Source organism: Hyla sarda, unplaced genomic scaffold, assembly GCF_029499605.1.
Source record: "Hyla sarda isolate aHylSar1 unplaced genomic scaffold, aHylSar1.hap1 scaffold_534, whole genome shotgun sequence".
Classification (NCBI taxonomy): domain Eukaryota; kingdom Metazoa; phylum Chordata; class Amphibia; order Anura; family Hylidae; genus Hyla; species Hyla sarda.
In genome coordinates, this window is record NW_026610545.1 from 81,524 (window position 1) to 99,357 (window position 17,834).

The 17,834-nt window shown below is 46.1% G+C and overlaps 7 non-coding genes and 1 pseudogene across 7 annotated transcripts; all 8 read left to right on the forward strand.

Moving 5' to 3' along the window:
- Window positions 1-1,785: 1,785 nt before the first annotated feature.
- On the forward strand, window positions 1,786-1,976 carry LOC130339002 (U2 spliceosomal RNA). The gene has a single exon (XR_008879447.1). It is a non-coding gene; the product is annotated as a U2 spliceosomal RNA (small nuclear RNA).
- Window positions 1,977-4,063: 2,087 nt separating this feature from the next.
- Window positions 4,064-4,254, forward strand: LOC130339003 (U2 spliceosomal RNA). The gene has a single exon (XR_008879448.1). It is a non-coding gene; the product is annotated as a U2 spliceosomal RNA (small nuclear RNA).
- Window positions 4,255-6,338: 2,084 nt separating this feature from the next.
- LOC130339004 (U2 spliceosomal RNA) lies at window positions 6,339-6,529 on the forward strand. Its single transcript, XR_008879449.1, has one exon. It is a non-coding gene; the product is annotated as a U2 spliceosomal RNA (small nuclear RNA).
- A 2,090-nt stretch (window positions 6,530-8,619) lies between these two features.
- On the forward strand, window positions 8,620-8,810 carry LOC130339005 (U2 spliceosomal RNA). The gene has a single exon (XR_008879450.1). It is a non-coding gene; the product is annotated as a U2 spliceosomal RNA (small nuclear RNA).
- Window positions 8,811-10,889: 2,079 nt separating this feature from the next.
- LOC130339006 (U2 spliceosomal RNA) lies at window positions 10,890-11,080 on the forward strand. The gene has a single exon (XR_008879451.1). It is a non-coding gene; the product is annotated as a U2 spliceosomal RNA (small nuclear RNA).
- A 2,093-nt stretch (window positions 11,081-13,173) lies between these two features.
- LOC130339007 (U2 spliceosomal RNA) lies at window positions 13,174-13,364 on the forward strand. Its single transcript, XR_008879452.1, has one exon. It is a non-coding gene; the product is annotated as a U2 spliceosomal RNA (small nuclear RNA).
- A 2,062-nt stretch (window positions 13,365-15,426) lies between these two features.
- On the forward strand, window positions 15,427-15,617 carry LOC130339009 (U2 spliceosomal RNA). The gene has a single exon (XR_008879454.1). It is a non-coding gene; the product is annotated as a U2 spliceosomal RNA (small nuclear RNA).
- A 2,084-nt stretch (window positions 15,618-17,701) lies between these two features.
- On the forward strand, window positions 17,702-17,834 carry LOC130338976 (U2 spliceosomal RNA; annotated as a pseudogene).

Here is a 17,834-nt window from a genome sequence, read left to right on the forward strand (position 1 = left end):
TAATTGACAAAATAAGATTAATGCTTATGAAGAAATATAAAATCTCATCCCTTCCCCAATATCGCGCCACACCCCTACCCCTTAATTCCCTGGTTGAACTTGATGGACATATGTCTTTTTTCGACCGTACTAACTATGTAACTATGTAACATAACATGGGGGGGGGGGGGGGGTCTCCTGGCTGTTCACACAGGTGTGTCATTGCTGTACATTGACCATGCATTGCTTCTGTGGTATTGCAAAGGCAAAGACAAATGCTTCCAGCCATCCATTGCACTAATGGATTGGTCATCAGCTGGCTGTCTATGTCCCGCATCAATATAGACCAAAGTACAGAGGGTTAGGCTATGCTATTGTGCACCTACCTGATGCATCAGAAGGTGCGAGGCCCTTGCTAAATTCTGTGCACAGACTTTGAGATCTATACTTTAGACTGTATCTAAACCTGCTCCAACATGGACTGACATTCTGGCCTACTTTCAGCCGATGCGACTTGTCTGTCGCTGAACAGTCGCTTTTTATGTATTCAGCACCTATGTATAATGTTGTAAAAATGCTCTAGAAGCTAAAGTCGCAGAAATGTCACACATATTTGGCCTGCAACTTTCTGTGCGACAAATTCAGACAGGAAAAATCAGTATAAATCCTTAGAAAATTATCCCCCAGTGTCTCCATCTGCTGGCGGTATTGAATAAGCATTGCTGCACTGATGGGGTATGCATTAGACGAAAAAAAAGAAGAAAAAGAAGAATAATACGCCCAGAAAAGAGGCGAAAAGGAGAAAAACGTAAAAAAACGTGAAAAAAGTAAGAGGAAGAGAAGGGAAAAAAAGGTGGAAATGGGTTTAAAAGTGATTTCGGCGGAGAAATATATATATATATATATATATATATATATATATATATATATATACGCGCACACACACACATATATATAAACGTATTCTCCGTTGAGATATTGCAGCCGCTGCTGTGTCCAGGCCCAGGAGCCTTAGCACTGTGCTGTGATGTCACTCAATACCACTGACATCACTAGGTGTAAACAACATCTCTCCTTTGCTGTGTATGTGACTATGGAGCTGTTTGGTGATGTCGTCTATTATGGCCTTCATAGAAGCAACAGGAGATTGTTGCATCCATCTAGAACCCTCAGAACTACAGTGCTATGATGTCACTCACTTCCACAGGCCTTGCAGAGTGTAAACAACAACAACCCAGCTTTGTTGTGTATGTAACCATAGGGATTTGTGATGTCACCTAGAACCTTCACAGCAGCGACAGCTTTATGAGGAGCATCAGCACTGCTCTGCCTGAGCAGAACCATCACCGCCATAGGTTGTCAAATAACCCGGATTTAACCCACACAGGTAAGTCCAATGGGGTGCAGGCATGTCCTCTATGCTTACAGCTTCCCGTGGGTGTTGGTTTGATACCGTTTGGGGACAGCCAAGGAGGCATCTGCAGGCAACAAAGGTAGGTGTGTGCTTGTGTGTGTGTTTCCTATGCAGATCCTAAGCCCAGTGTCACATGCAAGTAGGAGGAGTAAGAAGGGTTCCTGGCAAATCCGGGTTATGGATTGCATTTAAAAAGGCCCCGTGGGAGTGCAATGGGCCCCTGTCTTGCTGCTTAGCAATAATGGTATGGGTTTAGGTTCTGCTGTGTGTACTGGTGGTTGACTGCCCCCCAGCCCAGAGTGTGCATGGAAAATTGTCTGGCAGCCTCCCTGACAGCAAGCAGTGATAGTGCCCATGAAGGGGACCTTGTTGGGCCCGCCCCTTTCACGGTTATCGCTTCTCGGCCTTTTGGCTAAGATCAAGTGTAGTATCTGTTCTTATCAGTTTAATATCTGATACGTCCCCTATCTGGGGACCATATATTAAATGGATTTTTGAGAACGGGGGCCGATTTCGAAGCTTGCTTCCGTCGCCCTATGCATTGACCCGATATGGCAGTATCTTCGGGTACAGTGCACCACCCCCTTACAGGGTTAAAAAGAAAGATTCCTACTTTCATTGCTACCTGCTTGCTGGCTAGCCAGCTAGCCAGCCCTGTGGGCCTTGCTGCTGCAGCCAAAAAACAAAAGGTGGTGCTGCTGCTGCTGCTTCTGCTGCTTCTGCTTGTGTCTGGCCGCTGTTGGAGCGTCCAGGCACAGGACTTCTGCTGCTGCTGACTAAATGGCCTCCTTAATTGGATCATTTGAGTAGCCAGCACACCTGTGCAGGTAGGGCATGACATGATAGGCAGCTGCCTTGATAGCGGGTGGGTGCTGAATGTTCCTAATTGACAAAATAAGATTAATGCTTATGAAGAAATATAAAATCTCATCCCTTCCCCAATATCGCGCCACACCCCTACCCCTTAATTCCCTGGTTGAACTTGATGGACATATGTCTTTTTTCGACCGTACTAACTATGTAACTATGTAACATAACATGGGGGGGGGGGGGGGGTCTCCTGGCTGTTCACACAGGTGTGTCATTGCTGTACATTGACCATGCATTGCTTCTGTGGTATTGCAAAGGCAAAGACAAATGCTTCCAGCCATCCATTGCACTAATGGATTGGTCATCAGCTGGCTGTCTATGTCCCGCATCAATATAGACCAAAGTACAGAGGGTTAGGCTATGCTATTGTGCACCTACCTGATGCATCAGAAGGTGCGAGGCCCTTGCTAAATTCTGTGCACAGACTTTGAGATCTATACTTTAGACTGTATCTAAACCTGCTCCAACATGGACTGACATTCTGGCCTACTTTCAGCCGATGCGACTTGTCTGTCGCTGAACAGTCGCTTTTTATGTATTCAGCACCTATGTATAATGTTGTAAAAATGCTCTAGAAGCTAAAGTCGCAGAAATGTCACACATATTTGGCCTGCAACTTTCTGTGCGACAAATTCAGACAGGAAAAATCAGTATAAATCCTTAGAAAATTATCCCCCAGTGTCTCCATCTGCTGGCGGTATTGAATAAGCATTGCTGCACTGATGGGGTATGCATTAGACGAAAAAAAAGAAGAAAAAGAAGAATAATACGCCCAGAAAAGAGGCGAAAAGGAGAAAAACGTAAAAAAACTTGAAAAAAAAGTAAGAGGAAGAGAAGGGAAAAAAAGGTGGAAATGGGTTTAAAAGTGATTTCGGCGGAGAAATATATATATATATATATATATATATATATATATATATATATATACGCGCACACACACACATATATATAAACGTATTCTCCGTTGAGATATTGCAGCCGCTGCTGTGTCCAGGCCCAGGAGCCTTAGCACTGTGCTGTGATGTCACTCAATACCACTGACATCACTAGGTGTAAACAACATCTCTCCTTTGCTGTGTATGTGACTATGGAGCTGTTTGGTGATGTCGTCTATTATGGCCTTCATAGAAGCAACAGGAGATTGTTGCATCCATCTAGAACCCTCAGAACTACAGTGCTATGATGTCACTCACTTCCACAGGCCTTGCAGAGTGTAAACAACAACAACCCAGCTTTGTTGTGTATGTAACCATAGGGATTTGTGATGTCACCTAGAACCTTCACAGCAGCGACAGCTTTATGAGGAGCATCAGCACTGCTCTGCCTGAGCAGAACCATCACCGCCATAGGTTGTCAAATAACCCGGATTTAACCCACACAGGTAAGTCCAATGGGGTGCAGGCATGTCCTCTATGCTTACAGCTTCCCGTGGGTGTTGGTTTGATACCGTTTGGGGACAGCCAAGGAGGCATCTGCAGGCAACAAAGGTAGGTGTGTGCTTGTGTGTGTGTTTCCTATGCAGATCCTAAGCCCAGTGTCACATGCAAGTAGGAGGAGTAAGAAGGGTTCCTGGCAAATCCGGGTTATGGATTGCATTTAAAAAGGCCCCGTGGGAGTGCAATGGGCCCCTGTCTTGCTGCTTAGCAATAATGGTATGGGTTTAGGTTCTGCTGTGTGTACTGGTGGTTGACTGCCCCCCAGCCCAGAGTGTGCATGGAAAATTGTCTGGCAGCCTCCCTGACAGCAAGCAGTGATAGTGCCCATGAAGGGGACCTTGTTGGGCCCGCCCCTTTCACGGTTATCGCTTCTCGGCCTTTTGGCTAAGATCAAGTGTAGTATCTGTTCTTATCAGTTTAATATCTGATACGTCCCCTATCTGGGGACCATATATTAAATGGATTTTTGAGAACGGGGGCCGATTTCGAAGCTTGCTTCCGTCGCCCTATGCATTGACCCGATATGGCAGTATCTTCGGGTACAGTGCACCACCCCCTTACAGGGTTAAAAAGAAAGATTCCTACTTTCATTGCTACCTGCTTGCTGGCTAGCCAGCTAGCCAGCCCTGTGGGCCTTGCTGCTGCAGCCAAAAAACAAAAGGTGGTGCTGCTGCTGCTGCTTCTGCTGCTTCTGCTTGTGTCTGGCCGCTGTTGGAGCGTCCAGGCACAGGACTTCTGCTGCTGCTGACTAAATGGCCTCCTTAATTGGATCATTTGAGTAGTCAGCACACCTGTGCAGGTAGGGCATGACATGATAGGCAGCTGCCTTGATAGCGGGTGGGTGCTGAATGTTCCTAATTGACAAAATAAGATTAATGCTTATGAAGAAATATAAAATCTCATCCCTTCCCCAATATCGCGCCACACCCCTACCCCTTAATTCCCTGGTTGAACTTGATGGACATATGTCTTTTTTCGACCGTACTAACTATGTAACTATGTAACATAACATGGGGGGGGGGGGGGGGTCTCCTGGCTGTTCACACAGGTGTGTCATTGCTGTACATTGACCATGCATTGCTTCTGTGGTATTGCAAAGGCAAAGACAAATGCTTCCAGCCATCCATTGCACTAATGGATTGGTCATCAGCTGGCTGTCTATGTCCCGCATCAATATAGACCAAAGTACAGAGGGTTAGGCTATGCTATTGTGCACCTACCTGATGCATCAGAAGGTGCGAGGCCCTTGCTAAATTCTGTGCACAGACTTTGAGATCTATACTTTAGACTGTATCTAAACCTGCTCCAACATGGACTGACATTCTGGCCTACTTTCAGCCGATGCGACTTGTCTGTCGCTGAACAGTCGCTTTTTATGTATTCAGCACCTATGTATAATGTTGTAAAAATGCTCTAGAAGCTAAAGTCGCAGAAATGTCACACATATTTGGCCTGCAACTTTCTGTGCGACAAATTCAGACAGGAAAAATCAGTATAAATCCTTAGAAAATTATCCCCCAGTGTCTCCATCTGCTGGCGGTATTGAATAAGCATTGCTGCACTGATGGGGTATGCATTAGACGAAAAAAAAGAAGAAAAAGAAGAATAATACGCCCAGAAAAGAGGCGAAAAGGAGAAAAACGTAAAAAAACGTGAAAAAAGTAAGAGGAAGAGAAGGGAAAAAAAGGTGGAAATGGGTTTAAAAGTGATTTCGGCGGAGAATATATATATATATATATATATATATATATATATATATATATATACGCGCACACACACACATATATATAAACGTATTCTCCGTTGAGATATTGCAGCCGCTGCTGTGTCCAGGCCCAGGAGCCTTAGCACTGTGCTGTGATGTCACTCAATACCACTGACATCACTAGGTGTAAACAACATCTCTCCTTTGCTGTGTATGTGACTATGGAGCTGTTTGGTGATGTCGTCTATTATGGCCTTCATAGAAGCAACAGGAGATTGTTGCATCCATCTAGAACCCTCAGAACTACAGTGCTATGATGTCACTCACTTCCACAGGCCTTGCAGAGTGTAAACAACAACAACCCAGCTTTGTTGTGTATGTAACCATAGGGATTTGTGATGTCACCTAGAACCTTCACAGCAGCGACAGCTTTATGAGGAGCATCAGCACTGCTCTGCCTGAGCAGAACCATCACCGCCATAGGTTGTCAAATAACCCGGATTTAACCCACACAGGTAAGTCCAATGGGGTGCAGGCATGTCCTCTATGCTTACAGCTTCCCGTGGGTGTTGGTTTGATACCGTTTGGGGACAGCCAAGGAGGCATCTGCAGGCAACAAAGGTAGGTGTGTGCTTGTGTGTGTGTTTCCTATGCAGATCCTAAGCCCAGTGTCACATGCAAGTAGGAGGAGTAAGAAGGGTTCCTGGCAAATCCGGGTTATGGATTGCATTTAAAAAGGCCCCGTGGGAGTGCAATGGGCCCCTGTCTTGCTGCTTAGCAATAATGGTATGGGTTTAGGTTCTGCTGTGTGTACTGGTGGTTGACTGCCCCCCAGCCCAGAGTGTGCATGGAAAATTGTCTGGCAGCCTCCCTGACAGCAAGCAGTGATAGTGCCCATGAAGGGGACCTTGTTGGGCCCGCCCCTTTCACGGTTATCGCTTCTCGGCCTTTTGGCTAAGATCAAGTGTAGTATCTGTTCTTATCAGTTTAATATCTGATACGTCCCCTATCTGGGGACCATATATTAAATGGATTTTTGAGAACGGGGGCCGATTTCGAAGCTTGCTTCCGTCGCCCTATGCATTGACCCGATATGGCAGTATCTTCGGGTACAGTGCACCACCCCCTTACAGGGTTAAAAAGAAAGATTCCTACTTTCATTGCTACCTGCTTGCTGGCTAGCCAGCTAGCCAGCCCTGTGGGCCTTGCTGCTGCAGCCAAAAAACAAAAGGTGGTGCTGCTGCTGCTGCTTCTGCTGCTTCTGCTTGTGTCTGGCCGCTGTTGGAGCGTCCAGGCACAGGACTTCTGCTGCTGCTGACTAAATGGCCTCCTTAATTGGATCATTTGAGTAGCCAGCACACCTGTGCAGGTAGGGCATGACATGATAGGCAGCTGCCTTGATAGCGGGTGGGTGCTGAATGTTCCTAATTGACAAAATAAGATTAATGCTTATGAAGAAATATAAAATCTCATCCCTTCCCCAATATCGCGCCACACCCCTACCCCTTAATTCCCTGGTTGAACTTGATGGACATATGTCTTTTTTCGACCGTACTAACTATGTAACTATGTAACATAACATGGGGGGGGGGGGGGGGGGGTCTCCTGGCTGTTCACACAGGTGTGTCATTGCTGTACATTGACCATGCATTGCTTCTGTGGTATTGCAAAGGCAAAGACAAATGCTTCCAGCCATCCATTGCACTAATGGATTGGTCATCAGCTGGCTGTCTATGTCCCGCATCAATATAGACCAAAGTACAGAGGGTTAGGCTATGCTATTGTGCACCTACCTGATGCATCAGAAGGTGCGAGGCCCTTGCTAAATTCTGTGCACAGACTTTGAGATCTATACTTTAGACTGTATCTAAACCTGCTCCAACATGGACTGACATTCTGGCCTACTTTCAGCCGATGCGACTTGTCTGTCGCTGAACAGTCGCTTTTTATGTATTCAGCACCTATGTATAATGTTGTAAAAATGCTCTAGAAGCTAAAGTCGCAGAAATGTCACACATATTTGGCCTGCAACTTTCTGTGCGACAAATTCAGACAGGAAAAATCAGTATAAATCCTTAGAAAATTATCCCCCAGTGTCTCCATCTGCTGGCGGTATTGAATAAGCATTGCTGCACTGATGGGGTATGCATTAGACGAAAAAAAAGAAGAAAAAGAAGAATAATACGCCCAGAAAAGAGGCGAAAAGGAGAAAAACGTAAAAAAACGTGAAAAAAGTAAGAGGAAGAGAAGGGAAAAAAAGGTGGAAATGGGTTTAAAAGTGATTTCGGCGGAGAAATATATATATATATATATATATATATATATATATATATATATATATACGCGCACACACACACATATATATAAACGTATTCTCCGTTGAGATATTGCAGCCGCTGCTGTGTCCAGGCCCAGGAGCCTTAGCACTGTGCTGTGATGTCACTCAATACCACTGACATCACTAGGTGTAAACAACATCTCTCCTTTGCTGTGTATGTGACTATGGAGCTGTTTGGTGATGTCGTCTATTATGGCCTTCATAGAAGCAACAGGAGATTGTTGCATCCATCTAGAACCCTCAGAACTACAGTGCTATGATGTCACTCACTTCCACAGGCCTTGCAGAGTGTAAACAACAACAACCCAGCTTTGTTGTGTATGTAACCATAGGGATTTGTGATGTCACCTAGAACCTTCACAGCAGCGACAGCTTTATGAGGAGCATCAGCACTGCTCTGCCTGAGCAGAACCATCACCGCCATAGGTTGTCAAATAACCCGGATTTAACCCACACAGGTAAGTCCAATGGGGTGCAGGCATGTCCTCTATGCTTACAGCTTCCCGTGGGTGTTGGTTTGATACCGTTTGGGGACAGCCAAGGAGGCATCTGCAGGCAACAAAGGTAGGTGTGTGCTTGTGTGTGTGTTTCCTATGCAGATCCTAAGCCCAGTGTCACATGCAAGTAGGAGGAGTAAGAAGGGTTCCTGGCAAATCCGGGTTATGGATTGCATTTAAAAAGGCCCCGTGGGAGTGCAATGGGCCCCTGTCTTGCTGCTTAGCAATAATGGTATGGGTTTAGGTTCTGCTGTGTGTACTGGTGGTTGACTGCCCCCCAGCCCAGAGTGTGCATGGAAAATTGTCTGGCAGCCTCCCTGACAGCAAGCAGTGATAGTGCCCATGAAGGGGACCTTGTTGGGCCCGCCCCTTTCACGGTTATCGCTTCTCGGCCTTTTGGCTAAGATCAAGTGTAGTATCTGTTCTTATCAGTTTAATATCTGATACGTCCCCTATCTGGGGACCATATATTAAATGGATTTTTGAGAACGGGGGCCGATTTCGAAGCTTGCTTCCGTCGCCCTATGCATTGACCCGATATGGCAGTATCTTCGGGTACAGTGCACCACCCCCTTACAGGGTTAAAAAGAAAGATTCCTACTTTCATTGCTACCTGCTTGCTGGCTAGCCAGCTAGCCAGCCCTGTGGGCCTTGCTGCTGCAGCCAAAAAACAAAAGGTGGTGCTGCTGCTGCTGCTTCTGCTGCTTCTGCTTGTGTCTGGCCGCTGTTGGAGCGTCCAGGCACAGGACTTCTGCTGCTGCTGACTAAATGGCCTCCTTAATTGGATCATTTGAGTAGCCAGCACACCTGTGCAGGTAGGGCATGACATGATAGGCAGCTGCCTTGATAGCGGGTGGGTGCTGAATGTTCCTAATTGACAAAATAAGATTAATGCTTATGAAGAAATATAAAATCTCATCCCTTCCCCAATATCGCGCCACACCCCTACCCCTTAATTCCCTGGTTGAACTTGATGGACATATGTCTTTTTTCGACCGTACTAACTATGTAACTATGTAACATAACATGGGGGGGGGGGGGGTCTCCTGGCTGTTCACACAGGTGTGTCATTGCTGTACATTGACCATGCATTGCTTCTGTGGTATTGCAAAGGCAAAGACAAATGCTTCCAGCCATCTATTGCACTAATGGATTGGTCATCAGCTGGCTGTCTATGTCCCGCATCAATATAGACCAAAGTACAGAGGGTTAGGCTATGCTATTGTGCACCTACCTGATGCATCAGAAGGTGCGAGGCCCTTGCTAAATTCTGTGCACAGACTTTGAGATCTATACTTTAGACTGTATCTAAACCTGCTCCAACATGGACTGACATTCTGGCCTACTTTCAGCCGATGCGACTTGTCTGTCGCTGAACAGTCGCTTTTTATGTATTCAGCACCTATGTATAATGTTGTAAAAATGCTCTAGAAGCTAAAGTCGCAGAAATGTCACACATATTTGGCCTGCAACTTTCTGTGCGACAAATTCAGACAGGAAAAATCAGTATAAATCCTTAGAAAATTATCCCCCAGTGTCTCCATCTGCTGGCGGTATTGAATAAGCATTGCTGCACTGATGGGGTATGCATTAGACGAAAAAAAAGAAGAAAAAGAAGAATAATACGCCCAGAAAAGAGGCGAAAAGGAGAAAAACGTAAAAAAAGGTAAAAAAAAAGTAAGAGGAAGAGAAGGGAAAAAAAGGTGGAAATGGGTTTAAAAGTGATTTCGGCGGAGAAATATATATATATATATATATATATATATATATATATATACGCGCACACACACACATATATATAAACGTATTCTCCGTTGAGATATTGCAGCCGCTGCTGTGTCCAGGCCCAGGAGCCTTAGCACTGTGCTGTGATGTCACTCAATACCACTGACATCACTAGGTGTAAACAACATCTCTCCTTTGCTGTGTATGTGACTATGGAGCTGTTTGGTGATGTCGTCTATTATGGCCTTCATAGAAGCAACAGGAGATTGTTGCATCCATCTAGAACCCTCAGAACTACAGTGCTATGATGTCACTCACTTCCACAGGCCTTGCAGAGTGTAAACAACAACAACCCAGCTTTGTTGTGTATGTAACCATAGGGATTTGTGATGTCACCTAGAACCTTCACAGCAGCGACAGCTTTATGAGGAGCATCAGCACTGCTCTGCCTGAGCAGAACCATCACCGCCATAGGTTGTCAAATAACCCGGATTTAACCCACACAGGTAAGTCCAATGGGGTGCAGGCATGTCCTCTATGCTTACAGCTTCCCGTGGGTGTTGGTTTGATACCGTTTGGGGACAGCCAAGGAGGCATCTGCAGGCAACAAAGGTAGGTGTGTGCTTGTGTGTGTGTTTCCTATGCAGATCCTAAGCCCAGTGTCACATGCAAGTAGGAGGAGTAAGAAGGGTTCCTGGCAAATCCGGGTTATGGATTGCATTTAAAAAGGCCCCGTGGGAGTGCAATGGGCCCCTGTCTTGCTGCTTAGCAATAATGGTATGGGTTTAGGTTCTGCTGTGTGTACTGGTGGTTGACTGCCCCCCAGCCCAGAGTGTGCATGGAAAATTGTCTGGCAGCCTCCCTGACAGCAAGCAGTGATAGTGCCCATGAAGGGGACCTTGTTGGGCCCGCCCCTTTCACGGTTATCGCTTCTCGGCCTTTTGGCTAAGATCAAGTGTAGTATCTGTTCTTATCAGTTTAATATCTGATACGTCCCCTATCTGGGGACCATATATTAAATGGATTTTTGAGAACGGGGGCCGATTTCGAAGCTTGCTTCCGTCGCCCTATGCATTGACCCGATATGGCAGTATCTTCGGGTACAGTGCACCACCCCCTTACAGGGTTAAAAAGAAAGATTCCTACTTTCATTGCTACCTGCTTGCTGGCTAGCCAGCTAGCCAGCCCTGTGGGCCTTGCTGCTGCAGCCAAAAAACAAAAGGTGGTGCTGCTGCTGCTGCTTCTGCTGCTTCTGCTTGTGTCTGGCCGCTGTTGGAGCGTCCAGGCACAGGACTTCTGCTGCTGCTGACTAAATGGCCTCCTTAATTGGATCATTTGAGTAGCCAGCACACCTGTGCAGGTAGGGCATGACATGATAGGCAGCTGCCTTGATAGCGGGTGGGTGCTGAATGTTCCTAATTGACAAAATAAGATTAATGCTTATGAAGAAATATAAAATCTCATCCCTTCCCCAATATCGCGCCACACCCCTACCCCTTAATTCCCTGGTTGAACTTGATGGACATATGTCTTTTTTCGACCGTACTAACTATGTAACTATGTAACATAACATGGGGGGGGGGGGGGGGGGGGTCTCCTGGCTGTTCACACAGGTGTGTCATTGCTGTACATTGACCATGCATTGCTTCTGTGGTATTGCAAAGGCAAAGACAAATGCTTCCAGCCATCCATTGCACTAATGGATTGGTCATCAGCTGGCTGTCTATGTCCCGCATCAATATAGACCAAAGTACAGAGGGTTAGGCTATGCTATTGTGCACCTACCTGATGCATCAGAAGGTGCGAGGCCCTTGCTAAATTCTGTGCACAGACTTTGAGATCTATACTTTAGACTGTATCTAAACCTGCTCCAACATGGACTGACATTCTGGCCTACTTTCAGCCGATGCGACTTGTCTGTCGCTGAACAGTCGCTTTTTATGTATTCAGCACCTATGTATAATGTTGTAAAAATGCTCTAGAAGCTAAAGTCGCAGAAATGTCACACATATTTGGCCTGCAACTTTCTGTGCGACAAATTCAGACAGGAAAAATCAGTATAAATCCTTAGAAAATTATCCCCCAGTGTCTCCATCTGCTGGCGGTATTGAATAAGCATTGCTGCACTGATGGGGTATGCATTAGACGAAAAAAAAGAAGAAAAAGAAGAATAATACGCCCAGAAAAGAGGCGAAAAGGAGAAAAACGTAAAAAAACGTGAAAAAAAAGTAAGAGGAAGAGAAGGGAAAAAAAGGTGGAAATGGGTTTAAAAGTGATTTCGGCGGAGAAATATATATATATATATATATATATATATATATATATATATATATATACGCGCACACACACACATATATATAAACGTATTCTCCGTTGAGATATTGCAGCCGCTGCTGTGTCCAGGCCCAGGAGCCTTAGCACTGTGCTGTGATGTCACTCAATACCACTGACATCACTAGGTGTAAACAACATCTCTCCTTTGCTGTGTATGTGACTATGGAGCTGTTTGGTGATGTCGTCTATTATGGCCTTCATAGAAGCAACAGGAGATTGTTGCATCCATCTAGAACCCTCAGAACTACAGTGCTATGATGTCACTCACTTCCACAGGCCTTGCAGAGTGTAAACAACAACAACCCAGCTTTGTTGTGTATGTAACCATAGGGATTTGTGATGTCACCTAGAACCTTCACAGCAGCGACAGCTTTATGAGGAGCATCAGCACTGCTCTGCCTGAGCAGAACCATCACCGCCATAGGTTGTCAAATAACCCGGATTTAACCCACACAGGTAAGTCCAATGGGGTGCAGGCATGTCCTCTATGCTTACAGCTTCCCGTGGGTGTTGGTTTGATACCGTTTGGGGACAGCCAAGGAGGCATCTGCAGGCAACAAAGGTAGGTGTGTGCTTGTGTGTGTGTTTCCTATGCAGATCCTAAGCCCAGTGTCACATGCAAGTAGGAGGAGTAAGAAGGGTTCCTGGCAAATCCGGGTTATGGATTGCATTTAAAAAGGCCCCGTGGGAGTGCAATGGGCCCCTGTCTTGCTGCTTAGCAATAATGGTATGGGTTTAGGTTCTGCTGTGTGTACTGGTGGTTGACTGCCCCCCAGCCCAGAGTGTGCATGGAAAATTGTCTGGCAGCCTCCCTGACAGCAAGCAGTGATAGTGCCCATGAAGGGGACCTTGTTGGGCCCGCCCCTTTCACGGTTATCGCTTCTCGGCCTTTTGGCTAAGATCAAGTGTAGTATCTGTTCTTATCAGTTTAATATCTGATACGTCCCCTATCTGGGGACCATATATTAAATGGATTTTTGAGAACGGGGGCCGATTTCGAAGCTTGCTTCCGTCGCCCTATGCATTGACCCGATATGGCAGTATCTTCGGGTACAGTGCACCACCCCCTTACAGGGTTAAAAAGAAAGATTCCTACTTTCATTGCTACCTGCTTGCTGGCTAGCCAGCTAGCCAGCCCTGTGGGCCTTGCTGCTGCAGCCAAAAAACAAAAGGTGGTGCTGCTGCTGCTGCTTCTGCTGCTTCTGCTTGTGTCTGGCCGCTGTTGGAGCGTCCAGGCACAGGACTTCTGCTGCTGCTGACTAAATGGCCTCCTTAATTGGATCATTTGAGTAGCCAGCACACCTGTGCAGGTAGGGCATGACATGATAGGCAGCTGCCTTGATAGCGGGTGGGTGCTGAATGTTCCTAATTGACAAAATAAGATTAATGCTTATGAAGAAATATAAAATCTCATCCCTTCCCCAATATCGCGCCACACCCCTACCCCTTAATTCCCTGGTTGAACTTGATGGACATATGTCTTTTTTCGACCGTACTAACTATGTAACTATGTAACATAACATGGGGGGGGGGGGGGGGGGGTCTCCTGGCTGTTCACACAGGTGTGTCATTGCTGTACATTGACCATGCATTGCTTCTGTGGTATTGCAAAGGCAAAGACAAATGCTTCCAGCCATCCATTGCACTAATGGATTGGTCATCAGCTGGCTGTCTATGTCCCGCATCAATATAGACCAAAGTACAGAGGGTTAGGCTATGCTATTGTGCACCTACCTGATGCATCAGAAGGTGCGAGGCCCTTGCTAAATTCTGTGCACAGACTTTGAGATCTATACTTTAGACTGTATCTAAACCTGCTCCAACATGGACTGACATTCTGGCCTACTTTCAGCCGATGCGACTTGTCTGTCGCTGAACAGTCGCTTTTTATGTATTCAGCACCTATGTATAATGTTGTAAAAATGCTCTAGAAGCTAAAGTCGCAGAAATGTCACACATATTTGGCCTGCAACTTTCTGTGCGACAAATTCAGACAGGAAAAATCAGTATAAATCCTTAGAAAATTATCCCCCAGTGTCTCCATCTGCTGGCGGTATTGAATAAGCATTGCTGCACTGATGGGGTATGCATTAGACGAAAAAAAAGAAGAAAAAGAAGAATAATACGCCCAGAAAAGAGGCGAAAAGGAGAAAAACGTAAAAAAACGTGAAAAAAAAGTAAGAGGAAGAGAAGGGAAAAAAAGGTGGAAATGGGTTTAAAAGTGATTTCGGCGGAGAAATATATATATATATATACGCGCACACACACACATATATATAAACGTATTCTCCGTTGAGATATTGCAGCCGCTGCTGTGTCCAGGCCCAGGAGCCTTAGCACTGTGCTGTGATGTCACTCAATACCACTGACATCACTAGGTGTAAACAACATCTCTCCTTTGCTGTGTATGTGACTATGGAGCTGTTTGGTGATGTCGTCTATTATGGCCTTCATAGAAGCAACAGGAGATTGTTGCATCCATCTAGAACCCTCAGAACTACAGTGCTATGATGTCACTCACTTCCACAGGCCTTGCAGAGTGTAAACAACAACAACCCAGCTTTGTTGTGTATGTAACCATAGGGATTTGTGATGTCACCTAGAACCTTCACAGCAGCGACAGCTTTATGAGGAGCATCAGCACTGCTCTGCCTGAGCAGAACCATCACCGCCATAGGTTGTCAAATAACCCGGATTTAACCCACACAGGTAAGTCCAATGGGGTGCAGGCATGTCCTCTATGCTTACAGCTTCCCGTGGGTGTTGGTTTGATACCGTTTGGGGACAGCCAAGGAGGCATCTGCAGGCAACAAAGGTAGGTGTGTGCTTGTGTGTGTGTTTCCTATGCAGATCCTAAGCCCAGTGTCACATGCAAGTAGGAGGAGTAAGAAGGGTTCCTGGCAAATCCGGGTTATGGATTGCATTTAAAAAGGCCCCGTGGGAGTGCAATGGGCCCCTGTCTTGCTGCTTAGCAATAATGGTATGGGTTTAGGTTCTGCTGTGTGTACTGGTGGTTGACTGCCCCCCAGCCCAGAGTGTGCATGGAAAATTGTCTGGCAGCCTCCCTGACAGCAAGCAGTGATAGTGCCCATGAAGGGGACCTTGTTGGGCCCGCCCCTTTCACGGTTATCGCTTCTCGGCCTTTTGGCTAAGATCAAGTGTAGTATCTGTTCTTATCAGTTTAATATCTGATACGTCCCCTATCTGGGGACCATATATTAAATGGATTTTTGAGAACGGGGGCCGATTTCGAAGCTTGCTTCCGTCGCCCTATGCATTGACCCGATATGGCAGTATCTTCGGGTACAGTGCACCACCCCCTTACAGGGTTAAAAAGAAAGATTCCTACTTTCATTGCTACCTGCTTGCTGGCTAGCCAGCTAGCCAGCCCTGTGGGCCTTGCTGCTGCAGCCAAAAAACAAAAGGTGGTGCTGCTGCTGCTGCTTCTGCTGCTTCTGCTTGTGTCTGGCCGCTGTTGGAGCGTCCAGGCACAGGACTTCTGCTGCTGCTGACTAAATGGCCTCCTTAATTGGATCATTTGAGTAGCCAGCACACCTGTGCAGGTAGGGCATGACATGATAGGCAGCTGCCTTGATAGCGGGTGGGTGCTGAATGTTCCTAATTGACAAAATAAGATTAATGCTTATGAAGAAATATAAAATCTCATCCCTTCCCCAATATCGCGCCACACCCCTACCCCTTAATTCCCTGGTTGAACTTGATGGACATATGTCTTTTTTCGACCGTACTAACTATGTAACTATGTAACATAACATGGGGGGGGGGGGGGGGTCTCCTGGCTGTTCACACAGGTGTGTCATTGCTGTACATTGACCATGCATTGCTTCTGTGGTATTGCAAAGGCAAAGACAAATGCTTCCAGCCATCCATTGCACTAATGGATTGGTCATCAGCTGGCTGTCTATGTCCCGCATCAATATAGACCAAAGTACAGAGGGTTAGGCTATGCTATTGTGCACCTACCTGATGCATCAGAAGGTGCGAGGCCCTTGCTAAATTCTGTGCACAGACTTTGAGATCTATACTTTAGACTGTATCTAAACCTGCTCCAACATGGACTGACATTCTGGCCTACTTTCAGCCGATGCGACTTGTCTGTCGCTGAACAGTCGCTTTTTATGTATTCAGCACCTATGTATAATGTTGTAAAAATGCTCTAGAAGCTAAAGTCGCAGAAATGTCACACATATTTGGCCTGCAACTTTCTGTGCGACAAATTCAGACAGGAAAAATCAGTATAAATCCTTAGAAAATTATCCCCCAGTGTCTCCATCTGCTGGCGGTATTGAATAAGCATTGCTGCACTGATGGGGTATGCATTAGACGAAAAAAAAGAAGAAAAAGAAGAATAATACGCCCAGAAAAGAGGCGAAAAGGAGAAAAACGTAAAAAAACGTGAAAAAAAAGTAAGAGGAAGAGAAGGGAAAAAAAGGTGGAAATGGGTTTAAAAGTGATTTCGGCGGAGAAATATATATATATATATATATATATATATATATATATATATATACGCGCACACACACACATATATATAAACGTATTCTCCGTTGAGATATTGCAGCCGCTGCTGTGTCCAGGCCCAGGAGCCTTAGCACTGTGCTGTGATGTCACTCAATACCACTGACATCACTAGGTGTAAACAACATCTCTCCTTTGCTGTGTATGTGACTATGGAGCTGTTTGGTGATGTCGTCTATTATGGCCTTCATAGAAGCAACAGGAGATTGTTGCATCCATCTAGAACCCTCAGAACTACAGTGCTATGATGTCACTCACTTCCACAGGCCTTGCAGAGTGTAAACAACAACAACCCAGCTTTGTCGTGTATGTAACCATAGGGATTGTGATGTCACCTAGAACCTTCACAGCAGCGACAGCTTTATGAGGAGCATCAGCACTGCTCTGCCTGAGCAGAACCATCACCGCCATAGGTTGTCAAATAACCCGGATTTAACCCACACAGGTAAGTCCAATGGGGTGCAGGCATGTCCTCTATGCTTACAGCTTCCCGTGGGTGTTGGTTTGATACCGTTTGGGGACAGCCAAGGAGGCATCTGCAGGCAACAAAGGTAGGTGTGTGCTTGTGTGTGTGTTTCCTATGCAGATCCTAAGCCCAGTGTCACATGCAAGTAGGAGGAGTAAGAAGGGTTCCTGGCAAATCCGGGTTATGGATTGCATTTAAAAAGGCCCCGTGGGAGTGCAATGGGCCCCTGTCTTGCTGCTTAGCAATAATGGTATGGGTTTAGGTTCTGCTGTGTGTACTGGTGGTTGACTGCCCCCCAGCCCAGAGTGTGCATGGAAAATTGTCTGGCAGCCTCCCTGACAGCAAGCAGTGATAGTGCCCATGAAGGGGACCTTGTTGGGCCCGCCCCTTTCACGGTTATCGCTTCTCGGCCTTTTGGCTAAGATCAAGTGTAGTAATACAGGAGATCTGGTCAGAAGGTACTCGGGTACCCCTCTCCTCGGCCTTGTGGGATCGCCCAGGTTTATTGCCTGGGCTTCACCCACTTGTTGC